The sequence below is a fragment of the Triturus cristatus genome, chromosome 2_2 (genome assembly GCF_964204655.1).
Source record: "Triturus cristatus chromosome 2_2, aTriCri1.1, whole genome shotgun sequence".
In the NCBI taxonomy this organism is placed as follows: Eukaryota; Metazoa; Chordata; class Amphibia; order Caudata; family Salamandridae; genus Triturus; species Triturus cristatus.
The window spans coordinates 985,965,648-985,986,221 of NC_140582.1; positions in this window are offsets into that span (position 1 = coordinate 985,965,648).

The following is a 20,574-nucleotide window of genomic DNA, read 5'->3' on the forward strand; positions in this document are numbered from 1 at the left end:
AAATAGCTCAAAAGGCCCAGCAATATCCAAACCCAACTTGGACCATGGCTCAGAAGGAACATCTACTGGAGAAAGAGGTGCCACTCGAGTTTTTTTGCTTTTGTCACTGTTGGCACATTCCCAGCAGTCCTTTACAGCACCTTCCACCTGACGATCCATTGTTGGCCACCAGTACCATTCACGTACTCTGGCATTGGTCAGATTCCTCCCCAAATGCCCTTCATGTGCCAAATTGATAATCTTCCCCCTAAGCCCTTGAGGAGGTATCACCCGATTACCCCTCAACAATTTTTCATCAAAAACACTCAATTCATCCTTAACATTAAGAAAAGGCTTCAAGGGCTCTGGTACCTCACTGTCCGCAGGCCAACCCTTGATAGAATACTCCTTGAGCATCTCCAAATCTTTATCCTCATGAGAATTGAAAGACCACTCATCAGAACCAACAGCAGATTCATGCACCCATGCCACCAAGGAATTTTCCACTTCCACACCTGATTGCTGCAAGGGTAACCTCGAAAGACAGTCCGCAATTGCATTCTTTGAACCTTGCACGTATTCAATCACAAAATTGAATTCAATCAACCCCTCCATCCAGCGCTTGATCCTAGGTGAGATATTATCAGCCTCCCTGCAGGTGAAAATTTGACACAAAGGGCGATGATCAGATTTAATAACAATAGGTATCCCCCAAAGGTAAAACTTAAAGTGATGTATTGCCCAGAAAACCGCTAATGCCTCCCGCTCAATCACAGAGTAGCGCTCTTCTGCACCCTTGAGTGAACGAGACGCAAAGGCAATTACTCTGGATTCACCATCCACAACTTGTGATAGAACTGCCCCCAACCCAAGCATACTAGCATCAGTGCACAATACAGTTTTCCTGCGAGCATCAAAATGCCCTAAGGTCGGCATACAACCAATTTTCCCCTTAATGGAGTCAAAGGCAGAAGAACAATCATCAGACCATGAAAATTGCACCCCCTTCTTAAGCAGCAACCTAAGAGGAGAAGCAATCACAGCAAAGTTTGGTACAAATTTAGAACAAAACTCCGCAAGTCCTAAAAATGATCGTACCTGATCCTTGTTGATAGGTACAGGAGCCTTCACAATGCTCTCTGCTAGATCCAATTTAGGACTAATCCCCTCAGCAGAGATGGTATGTCCCAAATAACTCACAGAGGACACCCCAAATTTACATTTTTCCTTCTTAATAACCAAGCCAGCTTCCTGTAGCCTCAGCAAAACCATCCATAAATGCTCATCATGTTCCTCTTGATCCTTCCCATACACAAGAATGTCGTCCTGGAAGATAAGAACCTTTGACAATCCTACCAGAACCTTATTCATGACCCTCTGGAAACATGCTGCGGCAGAAGCCAAACCAAAAGGCATGCGAACAAACCTAAAAGCCCCCAGAGGTGTCACAAAAGATGTCAAATGTCTCGAGTCTGGATGAAGTAGCACCTGGTGGTATGCGGATGACAGATCCATGACACTAAAACACTTAGCATCCTTGATAAGAGCAAGAGTTTCAGAAATGTTAGGCAAAGGCTGTCTGTCAACCCAAATGTGCTTGTTCAAACCGCGCAAGTCCACACACATGCGGATCCCTTTCCCACCATCCTTAGAATCCAAAACAATGGGGGCCAACCATTCAGAACACTCAATTTCTTCAATGACCCCCATGACCAACAGCCTATCAAGTTCTTGCTTTAAAGGCTCCATCATCAAATGAGGAACTTTCCTCACTTTGGAAACAAAAGGTTGAGCATTTTCTTTCAGCACGATCCTATGCTCAAAGTTCTTCAGTAACCCTAACTCATCGCTGAAAACTTTAGGAAAACACAAACTGACATCCTTGCCAGTTAACACCTCTTGAGACAAAAGTAAAACTTTTTCAGGAGAATTGGGATTCAAAATGATCCCCATGTCCCGTTGGTGCCTCCAGCCCAAAAGATTATCACCTCTCTTAGCCACATACACCTTCCCCACGGTTTCCCTGTCCTTATACTGAATTTTCCTGACCACATATCCCAAAACATCTATTCTGACACCCCCATAGCCCACAGGGTTGATGTCAGGAGGGAATAACTCAATCTTATCTAGACCAAAAACCGCATCCCAATTGGCATCACCAACCATCGTATAGGGTGAACCAGAGTCAGCCAAAACGGGAAATTGTTGACCACCAATCAATACATCGCACATGGGCATGTCTAAACCATCACCATCCACCAGTCCATTCTCCTTGACACTACATACAAACTTCTTCTCCTCTTCAACATAACGCACAACCTGATTACCTTTGTACTGACACACTCTGGCATAATGGCCCTTTTTGCCACACTTATTACAAATTACAGACCTTGCATAACAGTTAGAACTATTAGGAAGATGCCTGTCGCTACCACACCTAAAACACTTAAAACCAGGTCTGATATTCTTGAACCCACTCTGTTCAGAATTGGAAGTCTTGTAATTAAAAGTAGATTGTTCAGAGTCTTGAATTTTTTTGTCCTTGTCACCAACATTACCCTTGAACCCCACCTTACCTTCCCTAGCATCATCTTTCTTTAAATCATTTTTTTTTATCTCATGAATAGCTTTCTCATCAGCTGAAGCATCATTACCTTTCTCAGGTCTCATCTCTCGCACCCACATATTAGTGTTCTCCATACCCTCAACAATGGCTAGGGTTTCCTTAAGATCGGGATTCTTGGCAAGAAGCTTTTGCTGCACCTTCACATCATTCGTGCATCTAACAACTTGATCTCTGATCAAAGAGTCAGTCAGTTGCTCAAACTCGCAAGTGCGAGCTAACGTCTTCAAAGCAGCCACATAACTGGTAATTCTCTCATGCTTACCCTGAACCCTGCTAAAAAACTTATGACGTTCCAAAACCACATTAATTTTAGAACCAAAATGCCTCTCAAGCATCATGATAGACATGTCGTAAATATTCTCAGGCTCACCTTCCCCACGTCCAAGAACAATCTCATCCAACCCATCATACACATGTCTGCCTTCAACCCCCAAATTATGTAACAAAGTGGCTTGCTTGCGTACCGCTGAAACTTTTTCTCCCCCAATAGCTAATAAATACGAATCAAACAAAGGCTTCCATCTCTTCCACGGTAAGATGGGATCACCTGCATCCGAAAGAAACTGTGGGGGTTGTGACATACCAGTAGCCATGGTGTAAAAGCACACGAAAGAAACTTAATCTAAACCTATAGTTACGTTAACAAATGTACAAAAAAAAAAATGTCTTACAATTGATAAAAGAGTACCACTGACCCACACCCACAAGAAAACAGTACTTCAGTAAGGAATGTTGGTGTTGATCACGGAGAGATCACGAAGCAGTGAAGAAATGCCCCTTAAACTCCACGCGAAGAAATGTGCATGTCAAAGATAAATAAATAACAGTACCTCCACAAGCAGTGCGTGCATCACGGCAATAAGGATCCTTTAATGAAACAGAGGTGTGCGCATCACCACGCATGTGCAAGGCAACAACAAAGTTCCTCAACAAAATGAAGGTGTGCGCGTCACCGCGCAGAGAAAAATTCAGCCCTCGTGAGAAATTTCAGAGAGAAAATGAAGGTGTGCGCGTCACCGCGCAAAGAAAGATTCAGCCCTCGTGAGAAATTCAGAGAGAACCACTCCCAAATGCGTATATATTGCACTGAAAACTTAACGCTAACGAAACAGTGGTGTGCGCATCACCGCGCATGGACAGAAGCTTCACACACTAGCGCGCATGTCAGAGGGATCAGCTCCGAGATCGCTGCTTCCTTGCTACCTCCGACGCGCATGCGCGAGCTCCAAATCTTCTCACAAAGATCGCTGCTTCCTTGCTGCTTCTGACGCGAGTGTGCCAGCTCCAAATCTTCCGGAAACTCAAATGTGCTCCCTGTCGCACCGGAGCCCTGCCTCTCCGCGAAGCTCGCCGACAGCGTCACCTTCACTCGAAACCGGAGATCTCCACAGCAGGGATCCAGCGACCAACGGCAGTCGTCAAGGCAACCCAGGTAGGCAGAGTACAGCCGTTGTCAATCGTTCACTTTCCGAGGTACAAACAATATTAGTCCTTCCAGAATTTAGTAAAAATAGCAGATTTCCTAGCAGGTTTTACAGTGGAAATCGTCAACTCTTTTTCTTTTATTTTTGAAGAAGCAATCTTCATCTCACACATCTGGGTTCGATGGGGAAACCAGTGGTCCTGACACCTGTCCCCACACAGGTTCAACTCGTCGCCAGTGTAAAGAAGACGAAGGAGGCGTGATAGTCTTCTTGTAGATTTAATTAAGTTCCAATAAATAGGACCACTGATACAAAGTGGCACAGCATCCAACAGTCCCAGCTTCAACTGCCCAAGCTCCCACCCTTCCAGAACCTCCCCACACAATTCCACCCCATGAGGCCCGGAATGTACACATACATTCCAGACACAAGAGGGGAAAGCAAGGTAGGACCAAAAGGAAAAGGAGAAGAAGAAATAGTAACCCACAACAAAATATCATGGTTCTGTTACGATTTTGGTAACAGCGAACCGTAACTAGTGAGTTCGGCTAGTACGTGTGTTTTCGTCACATTACACCAATGGATTCACTGCGTATTTTGGGTTTTCGTTCCAAACCCTGGGTTCCATTTTGCGCATGGTAGCCATTTTGTGGTTGCCCTCACATAGGCCGATGGCTGTGGTTAAACGAACTTTTAGTCAGGCGCACTTTAGCTCGAGTTTGTGCTGACTCCCACATGACTTGAGTAAACTTACCTCGTTGCCTGAGGCCGACCCTGCCAAACCCGTTCCTGCCCGCTAGCTGATCTTGATTAAGGGTCACAGCACGGGATCTCGTAAAGTTTTATTGCACACAAACATGCCCCATCCTACTTCTATCTGTTTCTGTTTCTTCCTTTATGGTCCGTTTACGATATGGGTTGTGGTCTCTTTATCATGGGTCTGTCCGGCTTGTCTAAAGAAGAATGTTGGGATTGTTCGATGATTGATCATGGGCCGGACACCTGAATCGTGGGTTTTACCGTCATGCGATACTTTTGGTGTGGTTACATGCGATTGGACAATTTGTAAAATAATGGGTGTCTGTCTGGAATGTGATGTTTCTGGCATAAAAAGAGATGACTTGCTTTGTAAATTTGAGCAGTTTCCTGAGAACTCATACTGTAATGACTTCTAGGACTTCTGTTACTGGCTGCAGCCAATAAAATCGATCTCTGACGCCACCAAGAAGTATCCTGTGTCTCTGTATTCTAAGACAGGTGAACCCGAAGACTTTGGGCGCGCCCCTGACGCCACTGGGTTCTAAAAACCCGGTTCTTCAGTTGGCGCCCAACATTGGGCGACATCAAGCGGTACCGGTCCAAGCCCGAGGATCGAGAGGAACTTCGTGAGGAAACTCTGGAGGAGGGCCCCCACTTCAGCGACCCCTGCATGTCGAAAACATGGACCGAAGGTCTTTTCCACGAGGTTTCCCCCTTCTGACGGCTATGTAAGGACCGCTGCCCTGACTGTCGCCCTGTCTTGGACACCCCCCCTCTTTGTGAAACTTCGTAAGGCGAGACGACCGACGGATCTTCTGGGTGGCGCAGCAGAAAACTTGGTTAAGTATAAGTGGGTCGCTCCCACTAATTTGTTTGGTTCTTAGTTTTACTTGGTCCTTAGTTTGGTTTTGCTTGGTCTTAGTTTGGTTCCTAGTTTGTTTGGTCCTTAGTTTTGATTTGAAAATTGCAATTTCCAAAGCAGAGGGTCTCGTATATTTACGAGTGTATCGGTAGAGATAGCCCCTTGAAGTTTGAAGCTCGATTAGTGAGCGAAGATGCCTAATCGTAGCAAATTTGGTACTTGGTTTTGTTGTGGTTATAACAGGAAGTTCCGATTGGAAGATTCATGTCCGATACCTCCAGTTGGAACTCCGACTTATGAGCTCTACTTTAAACACGGCATGGGCCCCATTACGTTCAATGAAGTATGGGTCCGCTACACTAGGAAAGATGGTGTCTTACGATGGCCCCAGCATGGTAGCTTTGAAACAGAGATTTTAGACAATTTGGAAGCAAAATTATTTAGGAAGAAAGCCCGGCCGGCAATGTTCGACTCCTTCCGCCTTTGGCGCAAAGAAGCCAGACAACGAGAGATAAAACAAGCTAAAAGAGATAAGAGAGAGAAGGGTGTATCGATAATGCAAGCTGCTAGGCAGTTTAAAGAAGATGAAGAAGGTAAAGCGATTGAGGTGTCAAATAGGCAACATCATATGGCTATTGACAAATGTTATCCATTTTTGTCACCCCCACCTGTGAATCCTGTTAAGGATGCCGAAAAGGATCCATTAATGTATTACTTGTTGAAGTCACCTCCCCCTTACGTGCAATGTGCTACTGCACCGATATTACCTCTTGTTGTACAACAGGTTTCTGGTCAGCCTTTAGTCCCTCCGCAACCCCCTTTTCCTGTTCCACAGTTGGTTCAGGTTCCTCCGGCACCCCCTCTTCCTGGGTTGCCTACTTTACCTTTGCCTGCCTTGACTCAGACTGCTTTGCCTCCTGCTCCTGTCCCTTCGACTTCCTCCACTTCTGCGTCTTTTTCTTTGCCATCGCAAGGTACCTTTTCTCCTGTTCTCATGACTGCTTCCCCTTCTGTTCGTCGGCGAGTAGCTGACACTGTTACTAATTTCCTAACTCCTCTATTTGGGTCGCTAGTCACGGCCCCCGTTTCTGACGATAGACAGAGACGTAGTCAGCTCCCTGGTTCTGTGGAGCGTGGAGTGTTGGATTCGTTGGCTCGTAGGTGGGTTACGAATGTTTCTAGGTATGATCCGGGAGCGGTGCTGAATACGTTCCTACACTGTAAAGAGCCGACGCAGCGGTATGTTTTTGATAGGATGTGTACTTTGCTTCGGGAACTGTGGGAAGATGATGAATTGGAGTTGGCCCCTGTTGGACTGCTTGATATTCAGAGTCAGTTCGCCAAAGGGATGATAGTGGGAGCTGGTGTCGAGGATGCGGTAGTGACACTTCTTACATATAGGTCTGCACTTCCTCCCCAGCCATTGTTTGAGCCTGATGCCTCAGTTAGACAGAAGGTACGGCAATATCCAATGAGAGAGGTTCCTCCAGTTTGGAGAGAGGGAGACGCAAACGCTAATCCACCTGTTTTGGCTCATTTCCAAAGAGTTTGGATACATGTCCCTTGTAAGAGAGCTGAGGTTTTGGCTCTTAAGCAAACCTTACCCGACCCCCGTAAGAATCCCGCGGGGTATTATAAGGAGTTGTCCCAGACAGTCGACGCATGCATTATGAATCTAGCTGATGTGGATATGTTATTGGGTAATGTAGTCCCTCAACCGTTGTGGGCGAAGATTCGCCACGAGGATCATGCGGTAGAATTAGGTGATACATGGGTGAATATTGCGACTGTAGATGCTAGACAGGTAGGAGGAGCTAAACCTGAGCCTCTAATTGCGGATTTACCCGGTAGAATTATTAATAGGATGAAAACGATGATGCCAGCGTTACGAGTGAATTGGGACAAGTTGATAGCCTGTAAGCGGAAGAAGGACGAAAGCGTGTCTGATTTCTTCACCAGGTTTGAAGAGACTTTTATAGATCATAGCGGTCAAGATATGAGTACGGAAGTTGGCCAGAGATTGTTCGAAGATAAGTTTGTTTTTAATTTACTTCCCGAACTGTGTAATAAGTTGAAAGATTCCGAGAGTTCTTGGGCTGTCTCTTCGTCGGCCCAGATATTGGCGACTGCACAGTACTATGAGAATAGGGATAAGGATGAGAAAGATAGATTAGAGAAAAAGACCAAAGACTTAAAAACAAAGGTTCTTCTGCAGCAGGCGTATCCGCCTCGCTCGAATCAGCAAGAATCACAGCAACATTTACAGTTTCAGCAACCCCCATCGTTTCAGAGACTGTCACAGAAACCTGAGTACTTTCCTCCAAGACCACCTTTGGGTCTGAATCAGTGCGCGTATTGTAGAGAGGAAGGCCATTATAAGAATGAGTGCCCTGTTTTACGACAACGTGCGAGCGGTATGTTGGCTCCAAGAGGTCGTGGTAGTTTCCAGCAAGGCTGACCTGTATGTTTCGCGTGCAATCTGATGCCATTTGTTGTCTGGAGGTGCATGTTGCTGCATCTCTGTGATTGTCACCATATTTGTGTCTAGGGGTAGAGGACGTGGCGCGTTTCCTCAGAACGAACGTTCTTTTCCCACACAGACGTCTATGAATTATTTTGATCAGCAGAACGTACAGACTGGCAGATCTCCGCAATATTACGTTGACGATCGCTATGTTGAGAGTGAGAGTACTGGCTATAATGATTGCTAGGACAGCCAAGGACAAAGAGAGGGAGTAGTGTCAGTTCCAGTAGACCAGGATGGACCTTATGTTGCAGTGGTTACATCGGGTGTGGTAGAGCCTTTTCTTTTGGATACTGGTGCAGCGAAGAGTTCTATCATGCACTCTAAACTCCCTGGCGCACCTTTGTCTGGCTTAACGAATATTTCAGTGGGATTTTCTGGCGCCCCGGTTCGTAATCCAGTTTCTAGTCCCTTGTCTCTTTCTATTGGGCCTTGTGAATTGGAAGAACCCCTTATTCTAACGACAGGTTGTGGTGAGAATTTGTTGGGTCTGGATTTGTTAAAGAGACTGCACGCGACATTGTATTGTTCTCCTTCGGGAGTACTCCTTACATTGGGTAAGAGAGTGACCTCTCCGATGTATCTGTCTAGAGATCAGCTTCCACTGGAATTGCGTTGTCTCCCTGATACTCTTTGGGCTACTGGTCCTATGGATGTGGGTCTTTTGGGGATTCCACCATATGTTGTGACGCTCAATTCGAATGTTAGATTGCCACGTATTCCCCAATATCGGATTTCGAGTGATGGTGAAAGAGCGCTTCTAGCGATCATCTATGATTTAATTGAGAAAGGTGTGATCGAAGAGACGAGAGGTAATGTGTGTAACAGTCCTGTTCTGCCTGTCTTGAAGCGTACTGGTTCTTCTCAGCAACCTGAGTACCGGTTTGTGATTGACCTTCGAGAGGTTAATAAGATTGTTGTGCCCCAGTTTCCCGTTGTTCCGGACATTACTGCTTTGTTGACTTTGATTCCAGCTTCAGCTGCCTGGTTCTCCGTCATAGACTTGAAGAACGCTTTCTTTAGTATTCCAATTGCCAAAGAAAGTAGAGATATTTTTGGCTTCTCTTTGGGAGGACGAAGCTTCCGGTTTAAGCGCGCTCCTCAAGGCTATTGTGAAAGTCCATCCATCTATAGTCAGGCTTTGAAAACTCAGCTTGATACTTTTGTGTTGCCTGCGGGTGCTGCTCTTATTCAGTATGTTGACGATCTGTTAGTGGCTGCTGATGATAAGGAAACTTGTAAACAAACTACTCTTTTGTTGTTACAACATTTGTCTGATTTGCATCATAAAGTGTCACCTTCAAAGTTACAGTACTGTCACCAAGAGGTGACCTACTTAGGTCATCTCTTGTCGAAGGAGGGAAGAAGGTTGACCCCAGAACGAATCCAAGTGATTGCTCAAATGACTGTGCCTAGTACGCAGAGAGAGGTACGCGCTTTCTTGGGTATCACGTCGTATTGTAGACAGTGGATTCCGAATTTTTCCTTGTTGGCAAAACCTTTGTTGGCTTTGACTTGTAAGGATACACCGAGTCCTCTTCCCTGGTCTGACGATTGTCATAAAAGTTTTTCTGAATTGCGTGACGCGTTGTGTTCTGCTCCGGTGTTGGGTACTCCTGACTACAGTAAGCCTTTTACACTCTATGTTCATGAGAGAGAGGGTTGTACATTGTCAGTTTTGACGCAGCAGTTTGGTGAGAAGCAGCGTCCATGTGCGTATTTCTCGTCGACTCTGGATCCGGTAGCTAGAGCGTTGCCGAGTTGCTTGAGAGCTACAGCAGCAGCGGCTGTTTCCATCCGACAGTCTGCTGGGTTGGTGATGGATAATACGTTGGTAGTGATGGTTCCACATGCAGTGGATACTTTATTGAACAGAACAAAGACTCAGCATCTTACTAGTGCAAGGTTGTCGGGTTATGAGTTGACGCTTTTGGCCAGTCACGTGCACATTAAACGGTGTAACGTATTAAATCCAGAGACATTGTTGCTGATTCCTGTGGATGGGAATGGTCAAGAACAGCATGATTGCTTTCTTAGGACAGAAGAGGAAACGAAGGGTAGAGTTGATCTAAAAGATACTCCTCTTTCAAATCCAGATGGTACGCTATGGGTTGATGGGTCATGCTACAAGCTCCCGAATGGTGATACGACTGCGGCATATGCCGTGACGACATTGTGTACGATTGTTGAAACTGCACGAGTGAGCTATAATTCAGCACAAGCAGCGGAATTGATCGCATTAACAAGAGCGTGTGTCTTGTCTGAAGGAAAGAGAGTGAATGTATATACCGATAGTCAGTATGCGTTTGGTGTAGCACACAGTTTTGGACGCTTGTGGCGAGAGAGAGGATTCCTTACGTCGCATGGGACTAAAATCCAACATAGGCAGTTGGTGAATGAGCTTCTTGAGTCACTTACTCTGCCGAAGCAAGTTGCGATTGTGAAGTGTAGTGCTCACCGTAAGGTTACGGATGATGTTGGCCGTGGTAACGCATTTGCGGACGAAGTTGCGAAAGAAACACTGAAAAATGTGATGGGTCGAATGTATGTTGCAGGCCCTGCGAGATGGACTGGTGCGGCTGGAATGTGTGAGGATACGATTGAGAGTGTAAAATCGATTCAGGCCAAAGCTACGGAGAGTGAGAAAAACGTGTGGAGAGAAACCACGGGTAGATTGGATTCGACTGGTTGTTGGGTTGAGTTGTCGGAACACCAAAGATGGATGTTACCCGATGCGTATGTGCTTGCGGTGGTTACGATGGCACATGGGATGTCTCACATCAGTGCGAAAGGGATTTGTAAGCTGTTGGCTCCAGTGTGGGAGAACGGAGGAATTCCCAAGTGTGTGGAGAATGTGGTCAAGAATTGTATGGTGTGTCTGATGTATAATCCTGGTAAGAGAACTCCAACTCCAGCTGGTCACTTCGCGCCTCTGACGTATCCGTTCGAGGTTTTGCAATTGGATTTTATCCACATGGAAAGATGCAACAATTTGAAATACGTCCTCGTAGTTGTTTGTGCCTTTTCTAGATGGGTAGAGGCATACCCCATAAAGGATAATACTGCCTTGTCCACAGCTAAAGTCTTGCTCAAAGAATATTTCCCTAGGTTCGGGTTGCCAAGGATGGTGTGGAGTGATAACGGAAGTGAGTTTGTGGGTAGGATCATGAAGAGAGTGTGTGAGGGTTTGGGCATAAAGCAGAAATTCCACGCTGCGAATCATCCCCAATCAGCTGGTTTAGTGGAGTGTTATAATGGCACTCTGAAGCTGAAGTTAGCCAAGATTCAGGCGAGTTCTGGTCTCCAATGGCCCGATGCCTTGCCATTGGCACTTTTGTCAACTAGAACCACAGTGCATTCCCGAATTGGATTTAGTCCGTATGAAATTGTTTTTGGTCGACCGGCAAATGTGTGGGGAGTGCCGAGACCAACTAAATTTAGTGACATCGATTACCCTGTATTGGTGGACTATTTGTATGACCTGACGGCTAAATTGCGTGTCTTGCATCAACAGGTTCATGATAGCTTGCCACCAGCATCCGTGGACCCAGGTCATACTATCAATCCTGGTGATTGTATCCTGGTAAAGAATTTTCAGAGGACTAATAACGATCAGCCCCGCTGGACGGGCCCTCACCAGGTGTTGTTGTCTACAAGGACATCTGTAAAAGTCTTCGGAAAAAGAAATTGGATCCACGGCCTACACTGTAAGAGGGTACCCTTACCACTGCCGTACGACCAATGGATCCGCGGAGGTATCGCAGACACCGAAACTGAGAGATTCCGGAAATTCACACCGTTTAGCGACGCAGAATTGGTATGGACAAGGTCTGAGAAAGGAGATGACGATGTCTTGCAAGCAGCTGTGCCTTCACCTTTAAGATTGGACACCACTGAACCTGAACTGTTGTTTCAAAGTCAGACAGAGCCCGGTAAAAGTCATTATAACCTACGGTCTAGAGACAATGGACTAATAAAAAACAAATAATTCCTTTCATTTTTGAGAACAGCACTCTTTCAGCCGAGGAACTGTTTTGATCTTTTTTCTGTTTTTTCAAACCACCATCCGGGTTCAGCTGTAAGGTCGTGGTGTGAAGACTACTTCTTTGCATTCTTTTCATATCTTACCCGAACACGAGCAGATTAGAAGGTCAGAATTTGCAAAAAACACATTTGTACAGCTTCTGCATCAACATCAGTTGGTAGTAAACATCACTAATTGTTGGGTGTGTGGTCTTATGCCACATACTACGGATAGAGGTATTCCCTATCTGGTTCTGCCGTTTAGTCAGAATGGGTCTTTATGGGCTTTCCAGACGATGTTCATTTATGCTATCGAAGTCTATCCCCTGTGTTCCATAAGAGATAACTCGAGTAATAAAGCCTTGGTGAAGGGAATTGCGAATATGAGTAGGGATATCGATACGTATAGGACTATTCCCAAGGACGAGTTACTAGCTTATGTTGGCTGGAACGCGACCGGATACAGTGTTAGCCTGAGTGAAAAGCAGAGACGAAAGAGGTCACCTCCGATTTGGATCGTACCCCACCGAGGTCATTTTTGTCTGCAAGGTATCGGCAGGAATCCGAAAGCTCAGTTAGGGAAGAGTGTTTGTACTCAAACGTATGTTTTTACGTCTCAGTCTTCCCCGCCGTTTTTGGCAGCCAAGGGTACATATTTTGTTTGCTACAACAGAGCATATACATGGTTGCCCCCTGATTTTTCAGGAACATGTTATGTTGGATATTTGTTGCCTCCTACGTATACTGCTGCCGCAGATTACCACAAGACGAGAGTTGTCAGGGGTGTCTTCGATCAGGAAGATACCGCTGGACAAGAAGTAGGAGACTTCTTTAAGGGTTTCCTACCGTTTTGGGGACCTATGGTTAACAGTAGGAGCTTGCGGCAATTGGCGAGAGTGGTTGAATCCACCATAAATGAAACTGCCGGTGCCCTTAGTAATTTGACAGCTGAGCTTCAAGCGGATCGCCTTATGACATTGCAGAATCGTATGGTTTTAGATGTCATACTTGCAGATCGAGGTGGAGTATGTAAAGTGATCCAATCGAGTTGCTGCGTTTTCATTCCAGATAATGCTCCGACCGTATACGAAGCCATCTCCAGGCTACATAAGATCTCCGAGTCAATACATACAGACAGAGGAGATTGGTCGTTAACTGGATGGTTTTGGGGACTGTTATCCGCTTGGGGATGGAGGATTCTGTCGATCATTGGTGTGGCTTTAGTGATCCTTTTCTTGTGTTGTCTCTGTGTACAGTGTGATCCTGCCATATGTGACCTTTGTGCTACTACCTGTGTTAGGAGACCGCCTGTATTGAGAAAGGTACAGAGAGATAGGATGATGCTTCAACAGCACCTTGATGATTTGATGAATATCGACATCAATTCAGATGTAGACTGAGATTGCCTATGTAAGGGCAAAAGGAGGGTCTGAGGTTCCGTGAAATCTGAATCTGCGCTATAAATATCATGGTTCCGTTACGATTTTGGTAACAGCGAACCGTAACTAGTGAGTTCGGCTAGTACGTGTGTTTTCGTCACATTACACCAATGGATTCACTGCGTATTTTGGGTTTTCGTTCCAAACCCTGGGTTCCATTTTGCGCATGGTAGCCATTTTGTGGTTGCCCTCACATAGGCCGATGGTTGTGGCTAAACAAGCTTTTAGTCAGGCGCACTTTAGCTCGAGTTTGTGCTGACTCCCACATGACTTGAATGAACTTACCTCGTTGCCTGAGGCCGACCCTGCCAAACCCGTTCCTGCCCGCTAGCTGATCTTGATTAAGGGTCACAGCACGGGATCTCGTAAAGTTTTATTGCACACAAACATGCCCCATCCTACTTCTATCTGTTTCTGTTTCTTCTTTTATGGTCCGTTTACGATATGGGTTGTGGTCTCTTTATCATGGGTCTGTCCGGCTTGTCTAAAGAAGAATGTTGGGATTGTTCGATGATTGATCATGGGCCGGACACCTGAAAAGTGGGTTTTACCGTCATGCGATACTTTTGGTGTGGTTACATGCGATTGGACAATTTGTAAAATAATGGGTGTCTGTCTGGAATGTGATGTTTCTGGCATAAAAAGGGATGACTTGCTTTGTAAATTTGAGCAGTCTCCTGAGAACTCATACCGTGATGACTTCTAGGACTTCTGTTACTGGCTGCAGCCAATAAAATCGATCTCTGACGCCACCAAGAAGTATCCTGTGTCTCTGTATTCTAAGACAGGTGAACCCGAAGTCTTTGGGCGTGCCCCTGACGCCGCTGGTTTCTAAAAACCCAGTTCTTCAGTTCCTTGAACAAAACAAATGTTTGAGGGATAATATAGTTAGGTGAAAATGTTGGTTAAAACACACAGTTTTAAACAAAAAGAACCAATGAAATTCACCAGTTATAGTTATTGTAACTAACTAAAATGTGTGCCCCTGTCATGCACTGCTAATTACCTCACATATTACATCACTTATGACGTGTTTTGCGACATCATTGATAACATCACTGCAACATCTGAAATGACATCATTCATTACAACATGGTGCATGGCGGGGGAGCGAGTAAATCATATCCTGGAGACCAGTGTGCTAATAGAAATGAAATGATTTGTATCCGGCTAATATACAACCTGCTGCATTACAAGTGCCCCATTAGGGCTACGCCTGTTACGCCGGAGGATACTTGGAGTTCCATTAACTACAATAGTGCAGAATTAATGGGGATTCTGCCCTAAACTCTGAGAACTAAGGAAATAATATGGATTTAGTAATTATGTGTCTCAGTTCCTCAGCAATATCCCTCATATTTCCCCACCCCTGGAGATTTCAGCTGGGGAACCTGTGGGGGTTTATTTACAGGTCTGCAGTTAACCTACAAATTTCAGAATCCTGATTCCATGTCAGATGATCTCCTTCCCACTTCCCAGATTTGCAGGCCACTGGGAATGCCCACCTCAGACTCCGTGGATATGGGTTGAACAGCATGAGCCACTGTAGAGGCCTGGCACCGTGCTGCTGCAAGGATGACTCAAAGCCAGGTTCAATTCACACACCGCAGTGCTGGGACTGACGTCCCCGGACCATGCCTTCATTTTATACCCCTGCATTACATCATGCGGGAGGCAAACCAACTTAGAGACACGGGCAGGTGACTCGCCCAGTCACACTTGTCGTCTCACTCCAAATGTAACATTACATTCCTCCTTATCTTTAACAATAAAACACATTTGATAAAAATTGAAAATTAGGAAATTATTTCATTACAGATGGTGTAACATACAATCACAATGTCCAGCGTTGAGCAATGTACAGTTACCAGTCCGTTGACTCCTGCTGCTCGCATCGCTTACATCACACCAGGAACTCTGCCTGATGGGAGGATGGAGCCGGATTGCCTTGCAGATGATACCCGAAGCAAGCACCCCAGTGGTGTGGGGTTGGCGCCACTCTGGCATGCTCTCCTCTAGTGGAGGCCTCCTGGGAGTGCTGCTGGGGCTCTGCATAGCGGAGTCCAGAGACAAGCCATAGATGCCCCTGGCAGTGACCCCATCAGGAGAGTCTGAGGCGATTGTCAAATCGTGGAGTCTCTTGAAGAACGAAACATTTCTGGTGACTTCCTCTTCTCCTTGGCATGCTGTGATCATAGTTCCATTCTGGTGTGTAACTGTCCATGGATGGTGCTCAAATGGGAGACAGAACTTGCTTCCGGGGTATTGGTCCTTCAGATACACTAAGTCCCCTTGGCTGATGGCTTACATCCTGGCCTTTCGCCTTTTACTGTGACAGTCCTTTTTCTTAGGACCCAGGCATGATCAAAGGGTGAATGGGTCCAGTTGGGATGATGTGGGATGGTGTCCTGCACCACCCACCCCATGATGGCATGTCCTGAGGCTCTCTCTGTCATGACATGAGGTGTCAGCTGGTATTCTGTGAAAAAACTTTAAATAGCCCTTTCCACCGACGATTCTTCGGCATGAGCGATTCGAATTACCTTGTTTAGGATCCGCTTGAACAGCTCAACCTCTCCGTTGGATTGGGGCCACCTTGGTGTTACATTTCGATGATGTGTGTCCCAGGAACGGAGGTAGTTAGCAAACTCTTGGTTGTGACATTTAGAACCATTGTTGGGCTTTCCCACTTTGAAGAATCCATGGGTTGCTATGATCTTCTCGACTTTGGTGATGACTTCAGCAGCAGTTTGGCTTCCGACGATCTCTTCTTCAGGATATTTTGCATAGTCACCAATGACAACAAATACATATCTCCCATCTGGGAGGAGCCCAAAATCCATGCTCAAATTCTCCCATGCAGTACAAAAGGGGGTGGTGATGGACGGAGCATCAGAACCAATCAAACACTCATACCCAGTCAACAGATCTGGGTTTGATCCATCACCGTTCTTTAGCCCACTCTGCCACCCCAGTTCAGACATGGCCATATGCAAATCAGTCTGATCCTGTGACTCATGGGAACAGTCCAGCCCGAACTGCCAAGCCATGCCTTCCCTGGACCGGAAACAAGCTTCCTAGGACCGGTTTCTGGCATTTCAGCCGCCTTCAGCCAGGCTTGCTTGAATCCAGTGGCAAAGTGAGCAAGGGACTCACGTCTGAGCATACCCTGCCAACTTATGGCGAACAAAGCGGTACAAAAGGGGGTGGGGATGGACGGAGCATCAGAACCAATCAAACACTCACACCCAGTCAACAGATCTGGCTTTGATCCATCACCGTTCTTTAGCTCACTCTGCCACCCCAGTTCAGACATGGCCATATGCAAACCAGTCTGATCCTGTGCCTCATGGGAACAGTCCAGCCCAAACTGCCAAGCCATGCCTTCCCTGGACCGGAAACAAGCTTCCTAGGACCGGTTTCTGGCATTTCAGCCGTCTTCAGCCAGGCTTGCTTGAATCCAGTGGCAAAGTGAGCAAGGGACTCACGTCTGAGCATACCCTGCCAACTTATGGCGAACAAAGCGGTACAAAAGGAGGTGGTGATGGACGGAGCATCAGAACCAATCAAACACTCACACCCAGTCAACAGATCTGGGTTTGATCCATCACCGTTCTTTAGCCCACTCTGCCACCCCAGTTCAGAGATTGCCATATGCAAATCAGTCTGATCCTGTGCCGCATGGGAACAGTCCAGCCCGAACTGCCAAGCCATGCCTTCCCTGAACCGGAAACAAGCTTCCTAGGACCGGTTTCTGGCATTTCAGCCGTCTTCAGCCAGGCTTGCTTGAATCTAGTGGCAAAGTGAGCAAGGGACTCACGTCTGAGCATACCCTGCCAACTTATGGCGAACAAAGCGGTACAAAAGGGGGTGGTGATGGACGGAGCATCAGAACCAATCAAACACTCACACCCAGTCAACAGATCTGGGTTTGATCCATCACCGTTCTTTAGCCCACTCTGCCACCCCAGTTCAGACATGGCCATATGCAAATCAGTCTGATCCTGTGCCTCATGGGAAAAGTCCAGCCCGAACTGCCAAGCCATGCCTTCCCTGGACCGGAAACAAGCTTCCCATGGTCACTTTGGGTTGCCCTTAGTAATGACAGGGGTTGGCCGTTCAGGATTTCTGGATACATGACACCACTGACAGGAGCCGACTGCTTGCTTGACCATCTTGTCCATTCCAGGTAATCACACCTTCGCTCTCAGTCTGCTTTTTGTCTTCACGATACCCTGGTGTCCGCAATGGGCCAACTGCACCACCTGCAACATGAGGCTTGATGGAACAACTAAACTGGGGCCCCTCAAGAGACATCCACTGATGTCTGTGGATAGTTCCTCCTGCACATGTATCAGTGACTCCAGAATCTCCTTGGCCTTTGGTATCCTCATGTCAGACTTGCTATGATAGGGCGCCAGTCGTTGGCTCAGAGGGCAAAGATTGTGAGCTGTAGGCATTCATCTTTCTTGGTTGCCGCCCTCAACCAGTGTGTCCAACTCCATTGGGAGGGCGCGTGATCGGTCCGTCACAAGACGTACGTACTTCTCCATATCTTCAGCTTTTGCCCTTTCCTCTGCAGCGGCTGCCCACGGATGTCGCGACAGATTCCCTGCAGGGTTGGATGCTCCTGGTTTGTATTCCAGCTTTTAGTCATACTCTTGCAGTTGGAGGATCCACTTCTTGATCCTTGGAGGAGGCTTTGACGCTGAACCTTGGAATAGTGGTAGGAGCGGCTTATGATCCGTGGAGATGGTAAATGGGTGCCCGTATACATGGATGTGAAAATGCCGGTATGCCCAGTGGATTGCAATAGCTTCCCATTCAACCTGGGAATATGGCTTCTCTATGTCTGTCAGGGAATGGCTAGTGTAGGCTATGGGGCCTAGCTTTCATTTGTTTGTTGCTACATTAATACTGTCCCTAGCCCAAATGAGCTGGCATTGACAGCGATATTCGTGGGCAGCGACGGGTCAAAGTATGATAGGGTGGTTTCTGAAGAAAGGGCTTCTTTAGTCTTGGTGAAAGCTCGGTCAGGGTGGTGGATTTTGTGAGATCCCGGATATGGTGTGTGAGATTCGTCAAATCCGGGATGAATCAGCCACAGAAGTTGACCATTCCAAGAAAACTTTGCCTCTCGGATACGTTGGAAGGTGCTGGAGATTCCTGGATGTCAAGCACCTTGTCCGGGTTTAGGGCAATCCCTTTGTCCGATAAGCTGATCCGCCTCTGTAGTAACTCACATTTCTCCTGATGTAATGTTAGAGCAGACTCACAGATGCTTTGGAGAACTCCTCGGAGATGCTGGTGGTGGTCTTCGAGGGACTTTTTGCATGCACCAGTATATGGTCACTGATTTTTCAGGACCCCCGGGAGACTGCCTAGTACTTCTCTGATGGTGTTTTGGAACACTTTGGCGGCACTAGAAATCCCGAAATTGAGGCGCTTGTATCGCCTAAGGCCAACATGCGTCGAAAACATAGTGATATAGTGTGAGTCCAGGTGGAGGGGCAGCTGGTGGTATCCTTAGCACAGATCCATCTTTGAGAACCACACAACCCCGTTCAGCTCCTCCAGAATGTCGTCGATTGTAGGGGTGATGTGGCATTCTCATTTGATGGTGGTATTTGGGAGGTGCATGTCCACGCAGATGCGCACCTACCCTGGTTGCTTTGGTTTCCTGGTGACCACTGTCGGGACACCCACGGGTGGGGCTAGTGACTTTCTCAATGATGCCTTGTCTCTCCAATGCTTCGAGCTCTTCTTCCACCTTCTGTCTGAGGTGGAACGCAATGCAGCGATGTCTCAGTGCCACTGTCTGGACTGACTGATCTATGTGAAGCAAAATCTCTTTTCCTGTAAGGCACCTTATGCCTTGGAAGACAACTCCAAACTCATTAAAGATCGTCAAGATCTCCTCCTCCTGTACTGCAAATGCAAACAAAATTAACTTGAGTGTTTCGGCAGTGGATCTGCTTACTAGCATCCCGTGTCCTTCTCTCGAAACGTATAACCTGGTGGGTGTGGTCAGGTTTTGGTGCGTGATCTCCGTCTTGAAACATCCAATGAATGGAATGTGTGTCTACTACCTGTACGCAAAGACTAAAATTCGGGCTCTTGCAGAGGGGGGCTTGGATTCAGGGACGGGTACGTGCTTGCCGACATGAGTTCAATTGAAGCTCCGGTGTCGATGGTGGCCTGGACATCCTGGTGGTGGATCTTGATTTGGCATTTGGGCAGCCGGTGCTGCTTCTTTGACTGTTGGTCTACTGCGAGCGTGTAGTGCATAGGATAGACTCCTGTGTCGTAATCCATGTCTTCGCTGTCCGGGGTATCCTCTACCACCTGCACTATCTCCTTCTGTGCTCTGGAGGATCTGCAGACTTTTGCAAAAATAATTTATCTTCCAGCAGGCTGAGTACCTCTTCCCCTTAGCTGGGCATTCTCTCATGCAATGCAGAGCACCTCCGCAGAAGCCGCACTCCTTCTGCCTCTCTTGCGCGCGTTTTGCGAGGAAGGGTGTGGTCTAGCTTTCACTACATTGGCTTGTTCAGTTTTGATAGGGCGATGTAGTGCTGCTTCCATGTGTGATGCTACAGCCCTTTCCAATTCTTTGGAACTTTCCATGGACAGAATGTCCCCTATTGGCTTCCCCGACTCTTGGAGTATATTTTCCCAGAGTTTTGCAAAGTAGCAGCCCTGATTGATCTGGGCCCTGATCTCCACTTGCTCATCTTGAAATCTGCATGCACTGGCTAGTTCCTTCAGACGTCCGTGGAATGTGTCTAGTGATTCATCCGCTTCCTGCTGGTCTTGCCTGAAGATGAACCGTTCGTAGTCCCTGTTCGCCATTGGTTCAAATTGAGCATTCAGAGCACTGAGGAGCATGGCGTATGTCTTATGGGTGGCTTCTTCCAGGGTTTTGTGGATCTGGTGTA